We start from the raw sequence: 27,160 nt of genomic DNA on the forward strand, positions 1-27,160 counted from the left end.
TCGTGGATGTCGCCGAAGTAGTTGTTGCATCGAGCAGAAGCTTCACGCATTGTGGGAGAAGAATGTGGTCGCTGGAGCTGTTGTCGTCGCATCGTAAGGGTGTCGCCGCTGCAGTCCACGCATCAAACCGGGAACTTTTTGCATCGCCGAGAAGCGTGCCGCATTTGGAAGATCACCTTTATTTCTTTGCTCCTGAACTTTGCCGAATTTCCCTCACTGCGACATTGCTTGTCGTGGAAGCGCAACGCAACCTAAGGTACATTGACGCAAAGTGTTGCATCTAAGAACTGAACTGAACTAAGCTTAATCCACCATCTTAAAGTAACAAGTATTGTGTACTATTGTCGTTTATGGTCTGGTGGTAACTCTATATAAAGTATACTTATTTTTTATATAAAACCTTGTGTGGTGTCCATCTGTAGTGTTGTCACTGGGTTACTGTATGTGGTCACAAATGCTTAACATACAACACCTCTGAGATAAAGCCTGTCTGCTCGTGCCAAGCTACCAAGGGGGTGAGCAGGGGTTATTTTAGTTGGATAATCCCCTTATCCTGACTAGAGACGAGGGTCCCTATTTGTCACAAGTACCTACCATTGCCAAGTAGAGACCCCCAAATCTAACACTACCCAAACAAATGATGGACGGAATGCTGAATAAATCATACATAAACCCCCAGTCAAGAGATCTGGGTTAAATCAATTGTTCTTTTGCTCACCATGCCACCCCAGTTTAGACCCAGCCATATGCAAATCAGTCTTGACCCTATGCCTCATGGGAACATTCCAGAAAAAACTGCCAAGCCAGGTCCTCCCTGGACCAGAAACAAGCATCCTGGGACCGGTTTTCTGGGTATTACCATTCATCTGCCAGGCTAGCTGGAAACCAGTGACACAGTGAGCAAGGGACCCACATCTGGGCACACCAATCCCACTTAGGGTGAAAAGTGCTACGTGTTAGACCAGGCACCATTGGCGTGGGTCTCCCTTCCATTTTTGCTGTTGCCTCGTGTTTTTGCTGGTATTAGATGCTTTGGGCACTGTGCCACTGCTATCCAGTGCCATAGTGCAAGTGCTCCCTATTGTAAATTGATGTATTAATTAGTGGTTCCATGTTTGGCTATTTGGTTTACTTGTCAGACCCTAGTCTAGTGCACTGAGGGTGCCCAGGGCATGTAAATCCAAATGCTGCTGGTGGGCGTGCAGCACTGGTTGTTCCACCCACAGAAGCAGCCTTGTAAAATTTGTCTAAGGTCTGCCATTGCTTCAGAAGTGGTTTGGACTGGGCAAAGGCCCCTCTCCCCTCAGAGAACAAAGGATTTTGGGATATAAATATTGGGACCCTGATCCCATGAAGTTTGATCACTTTGGACTACAAGAAGAAACCTTTACTGAGGAGAGGAACCTAAAGAAAACTGAGGAGAGACTATTCCCAAGCTGAAGTGCTTCTTGGGGGATTGGCCTGCAGTGGTTGCCTTACTGCCAAAGGAAGGAGAAAGGAACTTTGTGTACTTTGCTTTCAACTTGTGAAGGATCTCCAAGGGCTTGGAAAAGAGCTTGCCTCCTGCTGAAGTCTCAGGGATAACAGACTTTACCCCCCAGCTCCCCAGAGTTCTTTGGAAGTGCCTGCTGCTGTTTTTGGGCCTTCTGGGGAACTGCGTGTCGCAAGGAGCTGGAAATGCGACTCAACTAGAAGAAGCGTGTTGCCGTCGCTGTGCCTGCCATCGCAACTCCGAAGGAGGGTGTCGCCGCTGGAACTGTCGCACTGCACCGCATCGGAGAGAAGCGTGCCAAAATGAAGAGGAAGCGTGTCGCCGTCACTCCTGCTGTCGTCGCAACTCCGAAGGAGAGTGTCACCGCTGTAGCTGTCGCATTGCACCGCATCAAGAGAAGAATCTCGCAATGAGGTCAGAGCGTGTCGCCGTCGCTGAGCCTGCCGTCACAACTCAAAAGGAGGGTGTCGCCACTGGAACTGCTGCACCGCACCGCATCGAAGAAGAGCACCTCACATCCCTGAGAAGCGCACTGCCGTCGGAGCTTCTGCCGTTGCATCGTGGATGTCGCCAAAGTAGTTGTTGCATCGAGCAGAAGCTTCACGCATCGTGGGAGAAGAGTGTCACCGCTGGAGCTGTTGTCGTTGCAGTCCACGCACCAAACCAGGAACTTCTTGCATCGCCGAGAAGCGTGCCGCATCTGGAAGATCACCTTTATTTCTTTGCACCTGAACTTTGCCGCATTTCCCTCACTGCGACATTGCTTGTCGTAGAAGCGCAACGCAACCTAAAGTACATTGACGCAAAGTGTTGCATCTAAGAACTGAACTGAACTAAGCTTAATCCACCATCTTAAAGTAACAAGTATTGTGTATTTTTGTCGTTTATGGTCTGGTGGTAACTCCATATAAAGTATACTTATTTTTTATATAAAACCTTGTGTGGTGTCCATCTGTAGTGTTGTCACTGGGTTACTGTATGTGGTCACAAATGCTTAGCACACAACACCACTGAGATAAAGCCTGTCTGCTCGTGCCAAGCTACCAAGGGGGTGAGCAGGGGTTATTTTAGTTAGATAATCCCCTTATCCTGACTGGAGACGAGGGTCCCTATTTGTCACAAGTACCTACCATTGCCATGTAGAGACCCCCAAATCTAACACTACCCAAACAAATGATGGACGGAATGCTGAATAAATCATACATAAACCCCCAGTCAAGAGATCTGGGTTAAATCCATTGTTCTTTTGCTCACCTTGCCACTCCAGTTTAGACCCAGCCATGTGCAAATCAGTCTTGACCCTGTGCCTCATGGGAACCTTCCAGACCAAACTGCCAAGCCAGGTCCTCACTGGACCAGAAACAAGCATCCTGGGACCAGTTTCTGGGTATTACCCTTCATCTGCCAGGCTTGCTTGAATCCAGTGGCACAGTGACCCACGTCTGGGCATACTTATCCCACTTCGGGTGAAAAGTGCTACGCAAACAAATTATGGACGGAATGTTGAATAAATCATACATTCACCCCCAGTCAAGAGATCTGGGTTTAATGCATCACCCCCAGTCAAGAGATCTGGGTTTAATCCATCGTTCTTTTGCTCACCATGCCACGCCAGTTTCGACCAGCCATATGCAAGTCAGTCTTGACCCTGTTCCTCATGGAAACAGTCCAGCCCGGACTGCCACGTCAGGTCCTCCCTGGACCGGAAACGAGCATCCTGGGACATGTTTCAGGGCATCACCCCTCATCAGCCAGGCTAGCTTGAATCCAATGGCGCTTCTCTCTCCCTAAGTGCGCCGGGTATGCATAGACGTGGGTCCTGGGCTCACTGTGTCACTGGATTCAAGCTAGCTGATGAGAGATGATGCCCCGCAACTGGTCCCAGAATGCTTGTTTCCGGTCCATGGAGGACCTGACTGGTGGAAGTCCATGGAGGACCTGACTGGTGGAGGACCTGACTGGTGGAAGGCCTGCCACCGCCAGCAGTGCGGTAGCGGGCCTTCCACCATCGGAAAGCAATTTTTCCCTGCCACATTACGATGGTGGGGGAATCTGACCGCGACTGTGGCAGGAGCAAAGACCGGCCTCCACGGATCAGCCACAGGCAATAGTTACGATTGCCTGGCAAAGCGGTCAGCATCAGTAAAATTGTGGCAGTGCCTAGCAGGCAGCCTTTCCATGGCAGGTAAACCACCGTTGAAAGGTTGGCGGGGATTGGTTTTGGGGGGCCATTGTGGGCCCCCCTTGTAATGGGGAGGTGGTTGTGCACTGGGTGCATTTCCTTGCACTGCGGTGCCTGCCACGTAGCGCAGGGAAAGGCACTACATGCATATATACTATTGCGGTAGGTGCTGCAGTCAGCAGCACCCGCCGCAATGGTAAACATGCAAGATGCGACTGCCACAGTGGCGGTCACATCGTAATTTCACGTGTGGGAATGCCGCCTTACAGGCGGCTGGTCCCACTCATCACCTCGAAGGTGGGCGGACATCGTAATGACCCCCGTAGTATTCAAACAAACACCTCTGGGCCGTTTTTAGCAATTGGCAGGCAGGATATTTTGTCACAAATGTGGCAGATGTCCCGTCTGCAGTATTACAAGTGCATTTTAGTTTATAACACTTGCAATATGGTGGATGTGATACCCGCCACATTTTAACAGTAAATAACATTAAATAAGCTCTAAATAAGATGTCTTCCACTCATCACCTACAAAAAAGATGACTAGATGGTAGGCTCCAACTTAGACCCTCATTGCAATGCCGGTCAGACGAGCGTCCGACTGACATTGTTTCGGAATCAGCACCACCCGACAAGTAGACAAGGGTCCGGACCTCCAAATCACAATCCGACCACTGTGTAGCCAGGCGGAAACATGCCTTATTGCATTAAGGCTCAGAAAATGGCTGCAGCACATGCCTCAATGCAAAAAGGCATGTTTGGAAACATCCCTGCACCGTGTGCCAGGCATCATGTGGGGCCTAGCACAGGGTGCAGGGATGTTTCGGGGGCACAACGGGTGCCCATTGGGCCACATAGCGGAGGCACAGGAGGACCTGCTAGGGGCCCCCAAAGTCCCTTTAGGATAGACTTTCTATGGAGGTTGGACCGCCATTGAAAGGCTGTTGAAAGGCACTTTGTAATCCCTACAGTGGTGCCTGAGCAGGTGTTGCCCCCATTGTAAGGTATTACGTTCTGACCGGTTGTCCGACGGGCTCCTTAAGCCCATCTGAAGCATCGGTCAGACCCTCTACCTGCTGCCTCTAACCACCCACAGCATAATGCGGCATTCGGACCATGACACCAGATGTCGGACAGACTGCCACCGACAGGCCATTCTTGGTGGCATGCCATTTTGTATCTGATATAATAAGACAGATATTGAGGGCAAGAGGTAATGGCTTTTCACAGTAATTCTATTGAGGGCTCAGTAATCTATGATTTTTCTCAACTCACCCTTTCCTGTGTACAAAAAATATTTTGAAGATGTTGGAAACTCTGAGGTTTTAATAAAAACATTACCCGAACTTTTCATCAAGATACTGTCTAATTCTGTTTCTGACTCCATTTGGTACATATCTTTATTGTGTATGGTTAATCAAAACCATTATAAGTTTTCAAAAACAAAAGTGTGAAACAGGCAAAATAAGAGAAACAATTGGCATAAAGGAAGAGCGCACTGATTAAAACAGTACAGTACAGCTAGAACGATTAATCCGATACCATGCTTTTACATAGAGGAGCAAAGTACTAGTAGAAAGGAAAACCTAATAAAAGCCATAAAGACATTATTACATTGCATGAAAAGTGCAATCGGTCAAATTTGCCTAGCACTGAGCCCATAAAATGTTTTTGGAGAAGCATACATCAATGATCTACTAAGAAAAGACGTCTCAAGTGCTAGTCCATAAGATATAGCAGCAGTTTGTTCCTCAAAACGATCGTCAACAGAATTACATCACACTAAAATCATTTGGCATATCACTTTAGCTTAAAAGATCAAAGTGCTAGTGCAAAGAAGGACCAAATGAAGGCAGTAAGTTCATCCATACATTAAGTAAAAAAGTGCAATCAGTCAAGTTAGCCTAGCGCCAAGGCCACACAAAACGTTTTGAAGAGACACACCTCACTGATATACTAGTGAGTGATGTCCCACAGGTGCTAGTACAGAAGATGTAGCATCAAATTATATACAAAAACAGTCATCATCAAGGTTGTATCACACTAAGGCGTTAGAGACATGCAAAGACTGTTTAATTACCAACATTACTTCTAAAAAAAGAAATACCTTACAAAGTGCCAGTGCAATGAAGCAGATATTTAGTCATAGAAGAGATTTCCAGGGAGGAAAAGGAACTGGACTAGACCTATTGAGGGCATATCAGGGGTGGGATTTGAGCCCCACAGTGAAGTCCCAAGATGACTGAGCCTATTAAATGCAATGGTTACAAATTAAGCCAGCTGGATATTTACCGAGGTATTGTCTGGATTGAAGGCTGCAATAATGGCCTGCCAACAAGTATGAACTCCCAATTTGTTCCACTCTTGCCGTAGCCTGATTTTGTGCTTGTTGGAACCCGAAGGTCTCTGGTTGGCACAGGTAGGTACTTGTGACAAGCAGGGACCCTGAGCTCCAATCGTCAGGGCAAGGGAACTACACCTTCGAATAACCCCTGCTCACCCTCTAGGCAACGTGGCACGAGCAGACAAGGCTAATCTTCAGGGCGATAGTAAGTTAAGCATTTATGACCACACACAGTAAACCCACTGACCCACCACAAATGGACACCAGTCAAATGGTTGTATCAAAAATACGTATACTTTATATAAAAGATATATTCAAGCAGGGTTATCACAAGACCAATAATAACGTTTTAGCGAATGGGGGCCACCAGATTACAATAGGCAAACTTAGTCTCTTAATGTTCATTGTTCGGCAGGTACAAATACAGGGAAATAAGAACGTTGCGGACCCTGGATCCGATATGAACTCGGGACGGAGTTCAAGTGTACCTTGCTGTGGAAGTCTGAGGCGTTTCAGGCGCGGCTGGTGAGAGCGGACCCCGAACGAGGCCGACGGTTCTCCAGAGGATCTCTCCGGCTCGATCCCCCTCGAGGAGCGAGGCGGGGGAGCTAGACTGTGGAGGGTTGCGGCGATCCGGGATCGATACAGCTCACGGGGCGAGGCACCGTTCAGGCCTGCGGGACGTACTACTTCTTAGTACGCCAGGTCGTACTCGTGAATCTGTGAGGGGCGTCACGTTCTCTGGCAGACAGGTGCAGCACCAGGCTTCCGGTACCACTGTACGGAGAGGCCTTTCTTGAGGTGCGGCACACGCCTTGGTATGCGGGAGGACAAAGCGAGACAGTCGGGTACGTTGCAACGTACGGACCGTCCGAGGCTATGGAAATGTTCTCCGTGCAGATTCCGGCTGGAGAGATGAGAGGCACACTATCGCGCTCCGTTAGCGGCGAGGTGACAGGAGAGCAGGCGGCCCGCCACTGAAGCGGAGAGCGACTCAGGGATGAGCGGGGCTCTCTACGGCGGGACGACCAGGCTCCGAGCTATCACGACCTGGGAGGGGGCGAAGGCACCCGAGTCACAACTCTGGCGAGGGAATAAGAACTAAGGCCCAACAGCAGACGGGCACAAGCAGATAGAACCCAATGGTCCCGGGGTTCCGTTCAGGGGGCACGCTCTCGATCAAGCCCTTGGAGATCGTTTCAGGCACAAGTCTTCAAAGTCCCTTCTGGTCCTTTCCTCTCCGTTCTCAGCAAGGCACCACTGCAGGCCAGTCTAACAGGATACAGACTGGTTTCCGTCCTTCAGCTTCTCTTGGTCCTTCTAGTCAGGCAGAGGTTCGTCGTGGTCAAAACTGGATCTGATTTGTAAGGAGCGGAGCTCCTATATTTATACTGCGATTCTTTTGTCTTTGCAGGCCAGGGGGCCTGAGCCTGGTTCAACCCAGTTCTGGAGTACTTTGTTGACAGGACGCTGCCATCTTCTTTCAGGGTTCAGGGCAGAGACATCAGAGGCTCTGCGGGCGGTGGAGCCAGCATTGTGGTGGAGGAGCACAACCCTATTCAGAGTCAGGACTACTCCGCCCACCCATCCTGGTGTAAGCACTCTATTCACCACCTGGAGCACCCGACTATCCCCGGGAATCTCCCAGCCCTGTCACTCACGCAAACCCAGACAGAAGATACACATCCTGGCAGAGGCGGTTGAACAGTTAGGCGAGCAAAGGCTAACTTTCTAAAAGTAGCGTTTGCAAACACAGGATATTAAAATAAACCTTACTGAAGGAAGTATTGTATTATTCTGAGTTCAGGCATACTAAACTTGACCTGCTACCGGGTTCCCAGAGCCTGCCGGGACTATAGCGTGTAATAGCTCCGACAGCTCGTCTGGCCTAAGGGAAACGGTAGCCCTTCTATAGTGAAGAACCAAAAGGGCGGTAATTCACTACTAGGACATGCCACACTCTAGGCTTGTCCTACCTTACGCTCGCAACGCACCCTGCCTGTAGGCCTACCAGAGGGATGACTGATATGGAGATTAGGGAAGGTTCAGGGACTGGCAAGTGTGGGCACTTGCGCAATCAGCGTGCAGTACGAGACTGTACGCGGGGTCAGCGATGGCAGACCCGAGACACATCTTACGAGGCCGCTTCCGTGGGTGGCGCAACCAGCGCTGCAAGCCCACCAGCAGCATTTGTATCTACAAGCCCCGGCACTCCTCGTGCATGTTACTGGGGACTGATAGTAAACCAAATAAGCCAATCATGGAAATCAATTTCATATACACTTTACATTGGGAGCACTTGCACTGCGGCACGGAATGGCCGTGGCGCAGTGCCCTGAGCATCGAAAACCAGCAAAACATCGGAGGCACATCAGCAAAAAGAGGAAGGGAGACTCACGCCAAGGTGCCAGGTCTAACACGAGTCCCCTACAGCTGAAATGTGGGGAGAACTACCCTTGCCCAGGGAGTTCCTCATCACTAAGGCGGAAAAACCTTGACAGACCGTCAGCATTGGCGTGGTCTATGCTAGGGCGATGTTCCACCGTAAAGTCCATACTCTGTAGAGAAATGGACCACCTCAACAGTTTCGGGTTCTCACCCCTCATTTGCATCAACCATCTGAGGGGCCTGTGGTCCGTCTGAACTCGGAAGTGAGACCCGAACAAGTAGGGTCTTAGCTTCTTCAGGGCCCAGACCACAGCGAAAGCTTCTCGCTCAATCGCACTCCACTTCTGTTCCCGTGGAAGTAACCTTCGACTGATGAAGGCCACAGGGTGATCCCAGCCCTCCTCAGTCGTCTGTGAAAGGACAGCCCCAATCCCATGCTCTGAAGCGTCTGTCTGCACTACAAACTCTTTGGAGAAATCAGGAGCCAGGAGCACGGGCGCCGTGCACATGGCTTTCTTCAGGGTGTCGAAGGCTTCCTGACAAGCGTCGGTCCAGATCACTTTCCGGGGCTGCTTCTTCGAAGTCTGCTCTGTCCAGGGGGCAACGATGGTGCCGTATCCCTTGACAAACCTCCCGTAGTACCCGGTGAGTCCGAGGAAGGCCCTCACCTCCGTTTGGGTCTTGGGGGCTTCCCAAGCCAGGATGGTCTGAATTTTGGGTTGAAGGGGCGCCACCTGGCCGCTCCCAACTTGGTGTCCCAAATACACCACGGATCCCTGCCCGATCTGGCACTTGCTCGCCTTGATCGTGAGGCCTGCCTTGCGCAGAGCCGACAACACTTCCCACAGGTGTCGCAAGTGTTCTTCCCATGTTCCGCTGAACACTGCGATGTCGTCCAGGTAGGCGGCACTGAACGCGTCCAGTCCGACCAACACCTGGTTGACCAACCTCTGGAAGGTGGCAGGGGCGTTTTTCATCCCGAAGGGCATGACCCAGAAGTGGTAGTGCCCATCTGGGGTTGAAAACGCTGACCTCTCTTTCGCCCCGTCAGTTAAGGCAATCTGCCAGTACCCAGACGTTAAGTCAAACGTACTGAGGTACCGGGCAGCACCCAACCGATCGATGAACTCATCAGCTCTGGGGATGGGGTGCGCGGCAGTCTTCGTGACCGAATTGAGTCCTCGATAGTCCACACAGAACCGGAGTTCGGGTGTGGCTCCCGGCGTCGCAGCCTTCGGGACCAAAACCACTGAGCTGGCCCAAGGACTGCTGGAGGACTCAATCACCCCAAGAGCAAACATCTTCGAGACTTCCTCCTTGATGCAAGCTCGCACCCTGTCAGTCACGCGGTAAGCCTTGTGCTTCACCGGCAAGCTGTCTCCGGTGTCCACATCATGGACGCACCAATCTGTGACACCCGGAACCAGGGAGAACAAGTCATAGAATTGCCCCAGCAACTGGCGGCAACCGTCCTGCTGTTCGGGGGTCAGGGAGGGTGAGAGGTTAACTCCATCCACTGACCCATCTTGCTCGGAGGCCACCAAGAGGTCCGGAAGAGGCTCGGTCTCCTCCTCCATTCCGTCATCGGTTGCCAACAGCATGCCCACTTCGGGCCTCTCCAAGTGGGGCTTAAGGCGGTTGACATGTAGGACCCTCAAAGGGTTCCTGGGAGTTTGCAAGTTCACCAGGTAGGTGACAGGACTCTTGCGCTCCACAACCTCAAATGGGCCCGTCCACTTATCCTGAAGTGCACAGGGCTCCACTGGGGCCAAGACCCACACCTTTTGTCCAGGCTGAAGCTCTACCAGAGTGGCATTCTGGTCGTATCACCGCTTCATCTCCTCCTGGCTGGCTTCCAGGTTTGCCTCAGCAAGTTTCCTGAATCGCCGGGTCTGGTTTCGGAAGGCCAGCATGTAGCCATATACATTCTGGGGAGGATTCCTGGGAGATTGCTCCCAGCCTTCCCTAGCCAGACTCAGAGGTCCTCGGACCGGGTGACCGTACAGAAGCTCGAAGGGACTGAACCCGAGCGACTTCTGTGGCACCTCTCGGTACGCAAACAGTAGGCATGGTAAGAGGACGACCCACTTACGCCTCATTGGTCCTTCTAGGCCCATAATCATGCCTTTCAGGGTTCGGTTGAATCTCTCAACCAACCCGTTTCCTTGGGGGTGGTAAGGGGTGGTGAATTTGTACGTTACACCACACTCTTGCCAAAGGGACTTCATATACTTCGATATGAAGTTGGTACCTCTGTCAGACACCACCTCTAGAGGGAATCCTACTCGAGAGAAAATTCCCATCAGCGCACGTCCCACCACGGGGGCCGTCACTGTTCTCAGAGGGATGGCTTCAGGGTACCGGGTGGCATGGTCCACCAAGACCAGGATGAACCTGTTGCCCAGGGCTGTCTTGGGGTCCAGAGGCCCCACAATTTCAATTCCCACTCGCTGGAATGGGGTACTGACGACGGGGTATGGTTGGAGGGGAGCCTTGTTCTTCCCTCCACACTTACCACTTGCCTGGCAAGTTTGGCAAGTTCTGCAATGAGCGTCTGAGCTCCGATGCATCTGGGGCCAGTAGAAGTGGGTGACAAGCCTGTCATAGGTCTTGTCCATCCCCAGATGTCCTGCTAATGGCACATCGTGAGCCAGACCCAGTAGGAAGGCTCTGAACTTCTGGGGTACCACCAGCACACGGGCTGACCAAGGTTCAGCAGCCTTAGGCTCCGAATACAGGAGATTGTTCTCCCAGTATACCAAGTGAGTTCCGGACCGAACACCATTGGCCTGGTCTGCAGCCTGCTGCCGCATACCCGCTAGAGAAGGGCATGTTTTCTGCTCCTCACAGAATTCTTACCTGGAGGGACCTCCTTCTTGCTGCCAATGGGTCAGCTCAGGCAAGTCTCCCAGTTCAGCGATCTGTTCCCCCGTACGCTCCAGGGCATTCCCCTCGAGGTCTGCTTCCTCCTGGGCCGTGGGAACATTGGGGACAGGCTGTCCGCGCCCCCGGTGCCGCCTCTCTAAGGCCGGTTCCTGGGCCTCTCCTTCAGGCTCCAGGACCTCTTCAACACCCCTACTGGCTGCCATGGACCGTGTGGTCACGCACGCCCAGTCGGGTAGACCCACCATCCGCAGATGAGTCATTTTCTCCACCTTTCTCCAAGGGAAGTTCTCCAAATCGTTCCCTAGCAGACAATCTACAGGCATGGAGGTCCTCACAGCAACTTGCAGAGTACCTGAGACCCCCCCCACTCAAAGGGAACCTGAGCCATCGGACACTGGCTCTCAGAATTGTCAGCATTGACAACCTTACAGTAGGCACGCGGGACTACCTGCTCTTGAGAAACCAAGTGCTGCCTCACTGCAGTCACACTGGCTCCTGTATCTCGAAGAGCCTCCGCCTTCTTACCGTTTATGGTCACCACCTGCTCATACTTTTTAGTGTTACTGGGCAGGTAGTTTTCGGGGACCATTTCACTGTCTCCTAGCGAGACCAGGGTCATCTGAACGGGATCCCCACCCATTTGGACGGCTACTTCCTCCCCAAAGTTAACATTAGCTAGTTGCCGGGGGGGAGCACCAGTGGGTGCAGGTTTCGCAAACAAGCGACACTTAGGGTCAGAGGCAATGTGACCCAAGTCGCCATACCTAAAACAGGTGATGGACCCCTTTGGAACAGGTTTACCTGTCGGGGCCCCGGTTGATTTCGGGGGTGGGGAAGACTGAGAACCTTTTCCTTGGTTCCCTTGGGGATTACTTTGGGGGCCTTTCTGGAACCCTTTCTGTTTTCCCTTGTCCCCCCACTCTTCTGCTGGGGACCCTGCTCACCTTTGGCTGAGTCTCCCACTGGACCCTTGTGGACCCTGGTGCTGAGCCAGCGGTCCGCTTCCTCAGCAAGCTTCCTCGGGTTGGACAGCTTGCTATCAATCAGGTGCTGGCGTAACTCAGGAAAACAATTATCCGACAAGTGCTCCCATGCTATCAAATCAAGCAGCCCTTGAAAATCATTTACCCTATTACCCTTCACCTAACCATCCAGCTCTCTGCAGAAAAAGGTCACATACTCCACATACGTACCCCCTTGAATCTTCACACATTTCCTAAACCGCTGTCGGTACATTTCAGGAGTTAAACCAAACCGATTCATCAGGGCTTCTTTCATTCGTGGGTAGGAATTGGACTCTTCGGAAGGGAGATCTGACAGGGTATCCCGCCCCTCAGTCAGGAACCGTCCCCACAACCCCGCTCCCCAATCCTTCTCAGGGACCCGGTGGGAAGACATGGCTACCTCGTAGGCCCGGAACCACTGTCCTATGTCATCTCCCTTAAAGTACTCCTTCACCACATCTTTCGGTACGTAGACCCTTGACTCTACCTGGGCTGGCGTTGTGCTGCCACCAGGAGCTGCGTCCATGCTCTTTGCTTTCAGCTCCAATTCTTTAATGCGTATCTCGTGCTCCAGCTGGAGCCTTTTCTCTTCCATAGCCATCTGACCCTTCAATCTGGCCATCTCCACTTCATGTGCTCTGGTTGCGGCCCTGTCTGCCAGCTCTTCTGACGACGGGCCTCCCGGTACCTCGATAAGGCTATCAGGTGGATCCACCACCACCCGATTTGCTGGCTCTCTGGACTCTCTCCAGGCTCTCAGTGCCGTGATGCGTTGGACTCTGGTTTTGCAGTCCGCCTGGGAAACTCAAAACTTTTCGCACAGGGCTCTCAATTGCTCGAGTTTGCAATTTTCTAGCCCTTCCCAGTCAACATCGTCGATTCCAGAGATCACAGAGAGTACAACGGAGGGTGCTTGTACCGGAAGTGAACCAGGCATGGTTGGGAGATTGGAGATCTCTCGGTGAGAACGTAATCTGTGGCTTCGTTATTTGGTCTGCTCTCGCTACGTGGTGATCAGTAATTCACTGTATATGAATCATAAATGCAAATCCGAAATCCTCACCGCTGGTACCAATGTTGGAACCCGAAGGTCTCTGGTTGGCACAGGTAGGTACTTGTGACAAGCAGGGACCCTGAGCTCCAATCATCAGGGCAAGGGAACTACTCCTTCGAATAACCCCTGCTCACCCTCTAGGCAACGTGGCGCGAGCAGACAAGGCTAATCTTCAGGGCGATAGTAAGTTAAGCATTTATGACCACACACAGTAAACCCACTGACCCACCACAAATGGACACCAGTCAAATGGTTGTATCAAAAATACGTATACTTTATATAAAAGATATATTCCAGCAGGGTTATCACAAGACCAATAATAACGTTTTAGCGAATGGGGGCCACCAGATTACAATAGGCAAACTTAGTCTCTTAATGTTCGTTGTTCGGCAAGGTACGAAGACAGGGAAATAAGAACGTTGCGGACCCTGGATCCGATATGAACTCGGGACGGAGTTCAAGTGTACCTTGCTGTGGAAGTCCGAGGCGTTTCAGGCGCGGCTGGTGAGGGTGGACCCCGAACGAGGCCGACGGTTCTCCAGAGGATCTCTCCGGCTCGATCCCCCTCGAGGAGCGAGGCGGGGGAGCTAGACTGTGGAGGGTTGCGGCGATCCGGGATAGATACAGCTCACGGGGCGAGGCGCCGTTCAGGCCTGCGGGACATACTACTTCTTAGTACGCCGGGTCGTACTCGTGGATCTGTGAGGGGCGTCACGTTCTCGGGCAGACAGGTGCAGCACCAGGCTTCCGGTACCACTGTACGGGGAGGCCTTTCTTGAGGTGCGGCACACGCCTTGGTATGCGGGAGGACAAAGCGAGACAGTCGGGTACGTTGCAACGTACGGACCGTCCGAGGCTATGGAAATGTTCTCCGTGCAGATTCCGGCTGGAGAGATGAGAGGCACACTATCGCGCTCCGTTAGCGGCGAGGTGACAGGAGAGCAGGCGGCCCGGCACTGAAGCGGAGAGCGACTCAGGGATGAGCGGGGCTCTCTACGGCGGAGCGACCAGGCTCCGAGCTGTCACGACCTGGGAGGGGGCGAAGGCACCTGAGTCACAACTCTGGCGAGGGAATAAGAACTAAGGCCCAACAGCAGGTGGGCACAAGCAGATAGAACCCAATGGTCCCGGGGTTCCGTTCAGGGGGCAAGCTCTCGATCAAGCCCTTGGAGATCGTTTCAGGCACAAGTCTTCAAAGTCCCTTCTGGTCCTTTCCTCTCCGTTCTCAGCAAGCCACCACTGCAGGCCAGTCTAACAGGATACAGACTGGTTTCCGTCCTTCAGCTTCTCTTGGTCCTTCTAGTCAGACAGAGGTTCGTCGTGGTCAAAACTGGATCTGATTTGTAAGGAGCGGAGATCGTATATTTATACTGCGATTCTTTTGTCTTTGCAGGCCAGGGGGCCTGAGCCTGGTTCAACACAATTCTGGAGTACTTTGTTGACAGGACGCTGCCATCTTCTTTCAGGGTTCAGGGCAGAGACATCAGACGCTCTGCGGGCGGTGGAGCCAGCATTGTGGTGGAGGAGCACAACCCTATTCAGAGTCAAGGACTACTCCGCCCACCCATCCTGGTGTAAGCACTCTATTCACCACCTGGAGCACCCGACTATCCCCGGGAATCTCCCAGCCCTGTCACTCACGCAAACCCAGACAGAAGATACACATCCTGGCAGAGGCGGTTGAACAGTTAGGCGAGCAAAGGCTAACTTTCTAAAAGTAGCGTTTGCAAACACAGGATATTAAAATAAACCTTACTGAAGGAAGTATTTTATTATTCTGAGTTCAGGCATACTAAACTTGACCTGCTACCGTGTTCCCAGAGCCTGCCGGGACTATAGCGTGTAATAGCTCCGACAGCTCGTCTGGCCTAAGGAAACCGGTAGCCCTTCAATAGTGAAGAACTAAAAGGGTGGTAATTCACTACTAGGACATGCCACACTCTAGGCTTGTCCTACCTTACGCTCGCAACGCACCCTGCCGGTAGGCCTACCAGAGGGATGACTGATATGGAGGTTAGGGAAGGTTCAGGGACTGGCAAGTGTGGGCACGTGCGCAATCAGCGTGCAGTACGAGACTGTACGGGGGGGCAGCGATGGCGGACCCGAGACACATCTTACGAGGCCGCTTCCGTGGGTGGCGCAACCAACGCTGCAAGCCCACCAGCAGCATTTGTATCTACAAGCCCCGGCACTCCTCGTGCACGTTACTGGGGACTGATAGTAAACCAAATAAGCCAATCATGGAAATCAATTTCATATACACTTTACATTGGGAGCACTTGCACTGCGGCACGGAATGGCTGCGGCGCAGTGCCCTGAGCATCGAAAACCAGCAAAACATCGGAGGCACATCAGCAAAAAGAGGAAGGGAGACTCACGCCAAGGTGCCAGGTCTAACAGTGCTCATCCAGCAAAGCTGGTATAAACTACAAACCGTTCTGTCCGGTCTCGCAATTTCTTTGTGTGAAGAATAGCTGTTGGGATGTCACACCTATATCAGAAGATCAATGTATGTCAAAAGGCTAGAAGATTGTGGACCTATGCTGATTATGATTCAACACCCCATAGCACAACACCTAAATAAACAACACACAACAACAATAAAAGTTATTTAAGATATTTAAGTGTTCACTGACAGAATATAATTGCCAAAAATATAGATGTAAAAAATATTGAGGTAAAAATATAGAATCAAAAATATTGACTCTCTATTTTTAAACAGGTAAGTACAAAAATATTGAGGAAAAAAATATTGATGGCAAAAATATAGTTGTACAAAACATCGAGATATATATATATATATATATATATATATATATATATTCACTGAAAAAAACAGGTTATACACCATATATAGTTAGGAATTAGCATTTAAAAAACCTTATTTTACTCACACAAAACCATTGAAATTCGCATATATAGTTAGTTGCACTAACTATATATCGCGCACCCGCAATCCACTGCTGATGATGTCACATATTACATCATTCATGACATGGTCAGTGACATCACTGATGACATCACTGATGACATCTCAAATGACATCACTGAAGACATCACTGATGACATCATCCAGTGACTGTGTGTTTCTGTAAAGTTTAAATATGTTTTACATATTAAAGAATGAGTGGATGTATAAGTGTCTGAATGAAGGTTTTAGTAGGTGCGTGATTGACTGTATGAGTGAGTGATTAAATGCGTCTTACTGAATGCATGGGTTAGTGACTAAACTGTTTGAAAGTGTGCATCAGTATGTCTGTTGTTGTGCAAGCTGCTGCATGTGTTGATCAGTAGCTATATGAGTGGCTATATGGGTTATTGATTGGTTGCCCAAGTATTTGTATGGGAGACTGAGTGTGTGTGTGGGTATGGTTTTTTCAGTGAATTTTCAAGGTTTTGTAAATGCTAATTCCTAACTATATATGGTCTATAACCTATGGTTTTTTCAGTGAATTTCAATGGTTTTATAATAGCAAATATCAAATGGTGTAAAATATTTTCTTCTTTTAAAGGAAAAATATATTTTATATGTATCTTATTTAATTTTTTTATGTCTTTATTTTTGTAAAAAAAAAATTCTTGTTTCGCTACCGGTCCGCGCACCGGGTAGCTTCCCGTTAGCTCAATTTGGTGCCGCGACCCGATCCGCGCACCGGGAAACGTTCCGTTAGCGCAACTCCCGCGATCGAACACAACATCGTGACGCGTCGCGTAAGCGCGACGTATCGCGTTGCCGCGTAATGCGTCTTATGACGCGCCGCGTTAGCGCACCCGGAAGTGCTCCGGAGCGCGAACCGAGGCGCGAAGCGCAGCTCCCCGGAAGCGATCCGGGGCACGTCGCGTAAGCGCGACGTATCGTGTTGCCGCGGAATGCGTCTTATGACGCGCCACGTTAGCGCACCCGGAAGTGCTCCGGAGCGCGAACAGAGGCGCGAAGCGCAGCACTCCGGAAGCGATCCGGGGCTCGGCGCGGAGCGCGCAACGTAAGCGTAACAGGTCATGTGACTTGTTAATAAAACTTTCTATTGGTTCATTTCACTTTTGGTTTCCTAATGATGTAAGGCTAGGTCATGTGACCTAAAAATAACACTTTTCATTGGTTTAGAACATTTTTTTTTTCACAAATGATGAAAGCCCCCACCTTTTTTCCTCACTCTGACTTTCATCTTTGTGAGAGGAAGACCTACTTTCAATATTTGCAAAAATGGCAAGTCTTGTAGCTGCAGCTGCTGGAGCCAATCCACCACCACCACCACCACCAAAAAAGGATGGACCACCTCCTCAGGTTATCCTTCATCAAGAGGAGGAAGAAGAGGAAGAAGAGGAAGAGGAGCAAGAGAGGAGGCAGTTTTTGCCTGAAGAGCCAAGGAGGTCCCATGTGAAAGAAAATTACATCTGGCAATTTTATACATTTCCCCGGGGCCAAAAAAAAGTAAATGCCCGCTACGTTACCTGTCTCATCTGTAAAAAAGATCTCTCCAGAGGGACTGATAAGAAGTACAGCTATGGCAATTACACCATGCATCGGCACATGGACAGGTGGCACCCTATAAATTATAGTGCTGCGCAGGTACGTGACCTGCAGGAAAAACCCCCTCCTGTGGCCAGTACATCAACTGAACAGGCAGTGACGGGACCAGAGGCGAGGGAGACGGTCCCAAACATCCAGTTGAAGTTCGGGGACGTGAAGCAAGTCTGCATTTTTTGCGGCAAATTAATTTGCTATAGGGAGAGTAGCATAAATCTTATCAACACAGCTATTGAAAATCATAAATGTCCAAAACGCCCCAGAAAGTAAATTATCTTTTTTTTTGTTGCTCCTGTTGAGCCCTTTATAATGAATGATTTTCGTTTCCCCCCCCCAAAAAAACAAAAAAAATATAAAACCGTTCAAAAAATAAAAAAAAAGTAAAAAAATTTTCATAAAAAAAATAAAAAAAATATAAAACAACAAAAACAATAAAAAAAGTTCTTTTCAGAACTACCTCCCATTTATAAAAAATTGCTAGAATGTTTAGCACTCTGGCAACCTCTATTTCTTTTGATTCGCTTCCCGGTTCGCGCGCCGGTACGCGAACCGGAAGCGAAACAAATTTTTTTTTTTTTTTTTTTAAAAGGAAGAGTGAGTATAAGGGAAGGAAACAGAGAGTAATGTTAAAAGAAAGACAGCTAGAGGGAGTAACAGAGAGATACTGTTTAATAGATCTATTTACCAAAGAAAAGATGTAAGAGGGTATAATTGAGAAAAACAAAATAGATAAGGAAGTGAAAGAAAAAAAAGAGAGTAGAAGAATAATAAACAAGAGTTTCTTAGAGAATGTGAGTGAATGTTGAAATTAAGAAGAAAAACAGTAAAGGTTGTGGAATGAGAGGTAGGGATAGAACCGGACTAAAAGAACAACCCTGAGGGAAAGTGTTAAGAAAACAGTGAGCGAAAGTAAATAGGACTAAAACAAGATGTATGACAGTGACTAAGGTTAAAACATGTGGAATAATAGAGAGAAAAAACAGAAAGCAGAAAAGAAGAAGTGACAGAAAAGGAATAATTGAAACAGCAAAGAAATGTAAATAACATAGTGTGCTTGAACTACAGGGAGAAAGCATAATGAACAAGTAGTGAAAGAGTGATGAGTCAGAGACAGTGAGAGTAATAGAGACGGAGTGAGTGAACAGGAGTGAGGAACTATGAGAACAGAGGGACCGAGAAAAGGAGTGGAAGGAGTAGAGTAAGTAAGTAATAGAAAAAGGAATGAGGGAAGTAGCAAAGGCAGGAAACTGAGGGTTAAAGAAATGAAGCAGTGGAACTAATAGAAGTTAAATGTGATAGAAATGTAACGAAAAGAGTACAAAACACTTACCTTATAATTGTCGTTAACTTAGTCACTTGTTATTTTTATACTTTCAATCTGTGAAAGAAAGAACAAAAATTTGAAAAATATTAAAACATGTATTTAAAAATTAGAAAAGAGAAGGGAAAAGATTGAAAATCATCCAATTTTACAAACAAATAAAGTTAGAGATAAACATGCAGAAAAAAAGAGAAAGAAACGGTGATAGACAGTCAGAGACAAAAAGAAATTGTAATAGAGTAAATTACTAAGAGAAAAAAAGGAAGATACTTTCAGTGACAGAAAAGAAGGATAGAAGAGAAAACTAAATTGAAGTTGTGTAAGCTACTAAAAGAAAGTGAGTAAGGTAAACTATATAAGGAAAGGGCGAATAAGGAAAAGAGAGTGAGGGAGAGAGGAGACAGAGGAAGTGAAGGAAAGAGTGTCAGATACAGACTGAGTGAGGCAACAAAGAAAGATAAATGAGTGAGGGTGAGTTATACTAACTGATTGCACCAAAAAAGGAGAACCCAAAAATATTTAATTTAGAGAACAAAGGGAGGAAAGATGGAAAAGACAAGCGAAGCAGAGGGTCTAAAAGCTGGAAAATGGTGCAAGGGAGAAAAGAAAAAAGCAGAGTTGGAATAGAGAAACAAAGGTTGAAAGATAAGTGGAGTCAGAGAACAAGGGTGAAAGAGAATAAAACAAAAAGCAATGTGAGTATGTAAAGAGGATTGATAGAAGGTAGTAAAAGACGAGTGAGCATGAGACAAGACGAGTACAAATTAAAATTCACTATACAAAGTACAGAATTAATTATACATGTTAAATGGTTTATTTTTGCTGTTCTCAGAATATATCAAATTTCACTAAAAACAGTGAGTTGAAGGTTTTCATCATATAACAGCGGGGAAAAAAAACACAATCAAAATGATTGTGTTTAAAAAACCCATATAACATAACCAATCAGAAATCAGAACTCCTCAAAAGTAACTTACTTTCCATGACGTCGAAGGATGTCCTATGAACAGCTTATACTCTGTTGTGCTGTTAATATTTTCTGCCCGCCACTTTCTGAAAGAAAAGCTCCATCGTTTTGACAAATATGTTACATACAATAAATGACTTCTCGCTCTCTACCGCACTTCTCCTCAAGGCCAAATAGTGTAAGAGCCATTTATAACTCTTGGAATTCTTCTAAGCAAATCCCGTCATTTTCTTTTTCCACAACTTTCAGAAAGAAAACGTTCAAGATCACTTTCACAATCCTGTACTAGTAATATCTCATCCTTCTTGCTCACTTATGTTCCACATTTCCTATGACACTGATACTGCTTACTATGAGGCACACTTACACTACCTCTATGACTACTACAATTATTTAATTCTCTTGATCACTGTTAATCACAAAGCAATTTAAAACAGTACATAAAATTATATCAAGTCCTAGAATCGTTATAGGCCAGTTACCTACCCTAAATTCTCTCTTCTGAAAACACAAAGTAAGAATATTTTAAGTCAAAAGGCAACATTGTTTCATAGTCAAATGGGAATCATTTCCGAAACACCAGCTTTTTTTTACATTTTAAATAAGCTGTGTAATAAGCGGATGTTGTCAAAGGACCATCATGTCATATAATAGCTGCAGTTACAAATGTTCTTCCTAAAATCAACGACTGTGTAGCCACAACATTTGTAATTAAAGTTGAAAACTTACTTTCATCAGGTTTATGTAGTTGGAATTTTAAAAGGACATTATAACCAAAAGTTTGTACAAGTAATGTGGACAGCATTGCAGACTTACATTACCTCTACTCCATGTTTTGATTGGCTGCTTGAATTAGCTTATTAAAAGAAACAGTTTTTCTGAACTCATTCAAAGTGCAGTTATTTTTCCATGACGTCAAGTGTTATGGTAAGAACACCGTTTGCTTTGGGAAATACTCTGTTGTCCTTTAACTAATCCGTGCCCACCACTTTCTGTAAGAAAACCTTCTTTTTTTTCAGGAACTACTTAAAACTCAAAAATAACTTTTCACTCTGTACTACACTTATCCTCAAGGCCAAATAGTGTAGGAGCCATTAGAACCTCTTGAAATTCCTCAGAGCAAATCCCGAGATTCCTTCCCTAAAATTTTGGTTGTAAAAACACCAGGTAAGAATTTTTAAGGTCAAAAGGCAATCTTTTTTTGAAAGTTAAAACAGAATCATTGCAGAAAGACCAGCCGTTTCCAGACTTCAGATAAGCTGTGTAATGTCCTGATGTTGTTGAAGGACCGTCATTATATATAATTGCTGCAGTTACAAAAGTCCTTCCTGATATTGACAACTGCGAAGCCACAACATTTTTAATTAAAGTTGTCCATTTTGTTCCATCAGGCCTACATCGTTGGAACATTAAAATGACATACTGGCCATATGTTCGTATAAATAATGTGGACAGCATTGCAGACTTACATTGGCTACACTCCATGTTTTGATCGGCTGCTTTTACTAGCTTATTAAAGGACACTGATTTACTGTCTGGCAAAGGTAAATATATAAATCTTTCTGAGTCTACACTAGTAGTACTTGATACCCTACAGTTCTCGCAGTCATGCTGCCATTGATAAGAAAGGCCAAATAGATGATCTACATCTACACCTTCATCTTGCAATACATCAAGCATATACATTAAAAACTCCTGACAATCTTGCTGAATATTTTGAGAGAATTGCGTTTGACCTGAACATTTGTCTAACAGATTTCGAATTTCAGACACACTTTCTATTTTTGTTCTATTGGTGCTACATTTCTCTAACACAGAGTTCAACAAACAGCAAAAACTTTGATCCGAATTGATCACAATCTGTTCTTTTAAAGTTTCTAGAGAAAAGACAACATTAACCACTACATTAGCATAGCAGTTGACACCAGAACTATTTTCAAATTGAAAACCAACAACATCTTCAATAGAATCCATTTCCTTTCTGCTGATAATTTCGGGGTCATCGACTTTTCGTCTTTTTGCTACAACCTCCCTACTATTGGTCACATTTCTTCGTTTCCGGCCTACCACACCTTTCTCAAACAAAGGATATTGAGGCAAATGTGGCGCATACTCTCTTCTTAACCTATTGTATTCCTTAACACAATCTAGATCTGCACAAATGTTTGTGACATCACACTCAATCAAGTACAATCCCGATAAAGTTCTGACTCGTGACAATGCCACATATGCCATACCCTCCTTGAACACAGAACTGCCAATATTCACCAATGCACTGTCTACACTTAAACCTTGCGATTTATGGATTGTCACCGCATATGCCAAGCAAACAGGGAACTGCTTACGGCGAACATATAAGTCTTTTGCAAGCAAAAACCTAGCAGAGCAACGACCAATTAGCTGTACTTCCTCAATGCCATCAAATTTAATTTTTAAAAATTCAATTCCATCTCTATTTCTGTATTTGTCAAAATCAACAACATTACCCATTGATCCATTTACCAGACCTCTTTCAACATGTAAATTCCTTCTCAAAATGATACGGCAATTTAAGCACACATTCAGAGTCTTTTCAAAACCAGCATTTTTAGATATAGTCTTCTCTAATGAATCCAATTTAGATTTCAAATTCTCAGACAAAATAATTGTTGCTCCCATATGCTCTATTCTGTCAATAGCTTCCAGTTTCACAATCTCTTGGTTTTCTAAATTCAACATTTTGTTGTTGAAGATGGCACATTCTGCAAGAGTTGGCATCAAACATATTCCAGATTTCTTCTCAGTAATTTTCCGAAAAATATTCTCTGGCAGAACGTCTTCTTCTGGATACAAATTTGACAGTAATCGTGCATGTAAAGCTTCTTTCCCATGCTCGGTCACTTTTCCGATTCTAACATCTTGTAGAATATTCTTATAATCTTCATCCTTCGCTTGACGCATATTTTCACGCAGTTCAGCATAATTGAAGTTTAACCATATATTAACGTTGCCAATGCTCCCTAGGCACTTCCTGGTATCTTCATGTGTAAGTAGTTTAAACACTGGTTGTCCTTTCACTGGTGTCAGCTGCAGAAGATCACCGAAAACAATGATGTGTTTGCCACCAAATAACACATCATACTCTGTTTTAAGAACTGCTTGCATTCTCAAATGCAAAAAGGCAAGCATGACATTGGAAACCATGCTTACTTCGTCAATGATAAGAAGTTTCATTTTCCTCAAGACTCTTGAAACTTCACAACAAGCATCTCCAGATAACTTGTGGTATTGTAATTTGTTATCATGCTCCACTGGCAGCATCAGTAGACGATGCAAAGTAATACCTTTAATGTTATGTGCTGCCAGTCCAGTTGGAGCGGTGACAACACAAGACAGCGATGACTCGGTCCTTTTCTGCAAATAACATGAAATTGCTTTAATGAGGAAACTTTTTCCAGTTCCTGCTTCTCCACTCACGTACAGTCGGACAGGCTTCAACGACGTACATGAGCACTCTTTCTTCTCATGACTTAATCCATGATCAATTTGGTTGGTAACTTCGCCATATATTTTCCTCTGCTCAACGTTGAGTTGTCTTTCCAAATCTTCTAAGTTAACCGCATCCTCCTGAGCATGTGCCATGGCTCTTTCCACTTCAATCATGTCAGTGGCAGCTTCATTTTCGATAACTGGTCCTCCTAGTGGATCCTGACTCAATGAAACAGAACTCTGACTGTCCTGAGAACTGTCTCTAGCAATCTCGGCTGCAATTGTTGCTTCCTGCTCGATTTCCGCATTCAACATTTCTAGATATTTTGGAAAAACAGGACATTCTATGGTCTCCTTGGCTGCATTGAAAGAGTCTTTGTAACAGAGGAAATCTCCAAGCAGTTCCTCTTCTGCACGCCAAGGCTTGAAAAGTTGCAAAAGAGCTAAATAGAAAAACTCTTTTCTTTCAGGAGATTCGCCACTCAATTTTCGATGATTTACCAATTGGCATTTTCTTTGCTTGACCAGACATCCCTCACTTCCAATTACAGCATACACTCCTTTATCAATATCTTCTTTGATGTTCCTCTTGAATATGTAATTTTGTAGAACCTCATACAGACAAACATTCTCGAGGTGACTGCTTCTATTTGGATAATATGTATCCAACAGGTTGGTCTTCAAAATATCTGTACTGTTTGGCTCCTTTTCCGCCAAATACTCAATTTCCCGTACAGGTTTCAGAACTCGATTACGCGTTGCAGCAAGACCAAGACTCGCCCAAATGATACTCCTAGATTTGGCATAGAGACTTGCTGAAGATAACCGGTCAGAACATTCGTAAGCTTCGATTTCTCGATGCGACAACATCTTCAGACTGAAACTGTACAACTTCTTACTGAGGCTCTTTTCATGGGAAATGTCCTACCACATATCCTTCAATTCTGTCTTTTCTTTTTTTGTGATGTAAGATGTCACATACCGAGCCACAGCCATACAGTTATCAGCCACAAACTGTATATCCATGTTAGCATTCCACATGGACAAAATCACTGGGTTGTAGTCGTTGATGTACTTGGACTCTTCGTTTCTTTTCAAATTGTATGTATTTTTGGGTGATTTCCTCGTCACATTATGTCGCAGCGAAGACATCAAACTGTTCACTCTTCCTTTAGAAATCACCGGTCGTGGAAAGCCGAAACGACATTTTGTGTAGAACTTGTCCTTGTTTCTGAATTTACGACGACAGTACTTTCCACAACGATGGCTTTGAATGCGTAAAACTTGTTCTCTTAGGCTTTTGTCTTCCTTTGTCTTTGGAACAGCACATGTAGAATACTGTTCTATGAAACTCATCACTAAGTCATCCGGATCTGTTCCAAATTTGGGTGCATCTTTGATCCATAGCAGCATATGTATACACCTCTTGCTTGATACTCCTTTCTCCAGAAGAAATCCAACACCTCTCCAAGAGGTGGATTTTTCTTGTACATGAAGAAAGACATCATAGCTTCAAATCTATGATTGAAGTACCTACATACATTCACTGGATCCAAAGAGCACAGTTCTCCGGCTGTCTTGAATTCAATATTTTCAATGTTTCCATTTGCCTCTCGTAGAAATTCAAGTAAGTCTTCCCAGCCATACTCGGCACAGCTGAGAGTGAGGAACCATGTGGGAGTTCCTAAGTTCCTCAGCATACATTTTAAATCACCATGACGACGGTACCAGTACTCATTAGTACCACGCTGACATGCCATGAGATTAATCAGGTGAGAATCCAAAATACTGTCTTGCACATTGACTTTATCCATAAAGTCACTTGCCGAAATATTTTGCATCTGTACACCACTTTTCAAGATGTGGTTCACTGCATATGACAGTCCAGAGAGATCACTTTCAAACAGTAGATGAAACAAATAGGGAATGCATTGACGAAACCTAGGATCTTCTGCATACAATCGTAAAGTCCGGTATTCAGAAGCAGGAATTTGATCAGGTCGCTCATCATATCTTCCTCCTTGACCTGTTGGAAATAGCTGTGGGAAACACCGAGCTTCCAAACTTTCCTCCCAAACACTAATGGGACTCCCTTTGGCTTGTTTCATTTGAAACAACTCAATAGCATTCCCCATGACTTCCTTGGAATGCAAAGGATGAACACTATAATGTTCATATATTTCTTCATTTTTAGAGGCTTCTACTTTCTCAATTTGTCCAGCACACAAATCGCTGTCCTCTTCTTCACTTACTTCCTCTTCTGCAACACATGCATTCTTGTAATACTTAGTGTTTTTCATCAAATACAATGTTGCCTTTTTGACTTTCCTAACATCCACTAAATCTTGACAGATTTTCTTACTCTTTGTCGGAACCCCATTAACTAAGATAACCAGAGGTTCCTCTTCCACTTTCTCTACTCCAATTGTATTAATGTTTTTCTTCAAATCTAGAGGCAAATAAACAACTCTTCCCTTTAATCCTCTCTGTAAATCTGATGGAGGCAATTTCCCTGTCTTTGGCTCCATTCGTACAATAGCCTGAAAGGGATGGACACTTTGAATCAAAATAGATTCATAAGTATTTAAATCCTTCAATTCAGAAGGAATGTCAACCAATTCCAGATTATTATGAACCTCTCTAGCAGGCATCCGGTTTTGATTTAATTTGTTACAACAATAAGTACACACACGTTGATCCGATCCCAAATCAAAACAATTTTCTACCATCAAGTATGTTGCAAAATCCTTCCATTCACTATTATTTTCCCTTTCACTTTTTGCATATAAATCCACTAACTTAGTCTGATTCCTTATAATAAGTGCGTCGACAACACACACAAGTGAAATTAGGCCTCTCACTTGATTTCACCTGAAACGTGGCAATTTCCTTCTGAAAATTATCTGTACTGGAAATCTGTACACTCTCTTCCACATTACCTTCTTCTTCTGGGTCAATTTCAACATTCTCCTCTTTACTTGCAAAGTAACAAAACTCAATTTCTTCACAAATATTCTTCACATCTACTTCAGAACCATGCAAAAGAGCACTGCTTAATTGTTTAAGCTTAATTGCTGGACTCTTAGCAAAATACAACATTCTCACTAATTTCCTCACTTTATTATGATGGACTGCTAGCATCCTGAAATGATGAAAAACACTCTGGCATACTCTCCTGGAAAGACAAGCCAGTGAATGACCATGTAAACCTGTCACTTCTCTCACTCTGCATGGATCTAATTCTTGCAACAACTTCATTTTCTGTTTTAAACTTTTCTTATTAAATGTCCGTACAAAATCACAAAGCAAATTGATGGAATCCTGTCGCACACTGCAAATACTACTACACTTCCAGGTGTACACTGGACCCTTAGGACGTCTCCCTAAAACTTCATCACCTAACACCTCTTCTGCCTCTGTTGACACAAGTTTTTCTTTTTCAACCGGACAACCATCTTTCACCTCATATGCTCGACCACTGGTGTCAACTGCATGCACCAAATCATTATCCTGGAAATAACTCTCCT

This window comes from Lissotriton helveticus, chromosome 6, assembly GCF_964261635.1.
Source record: "Lissotriton helveticus chromosome 6, aLisHel1.1, whole genome shotgun sequence".
NCBI classification, from domain to species: domain Eukaryota; kingdom Metazoa; phylum Chordata; class Amphibia; order Caudata; family Salamandridae; genus Lissotriton; species Lissotriton helveticus.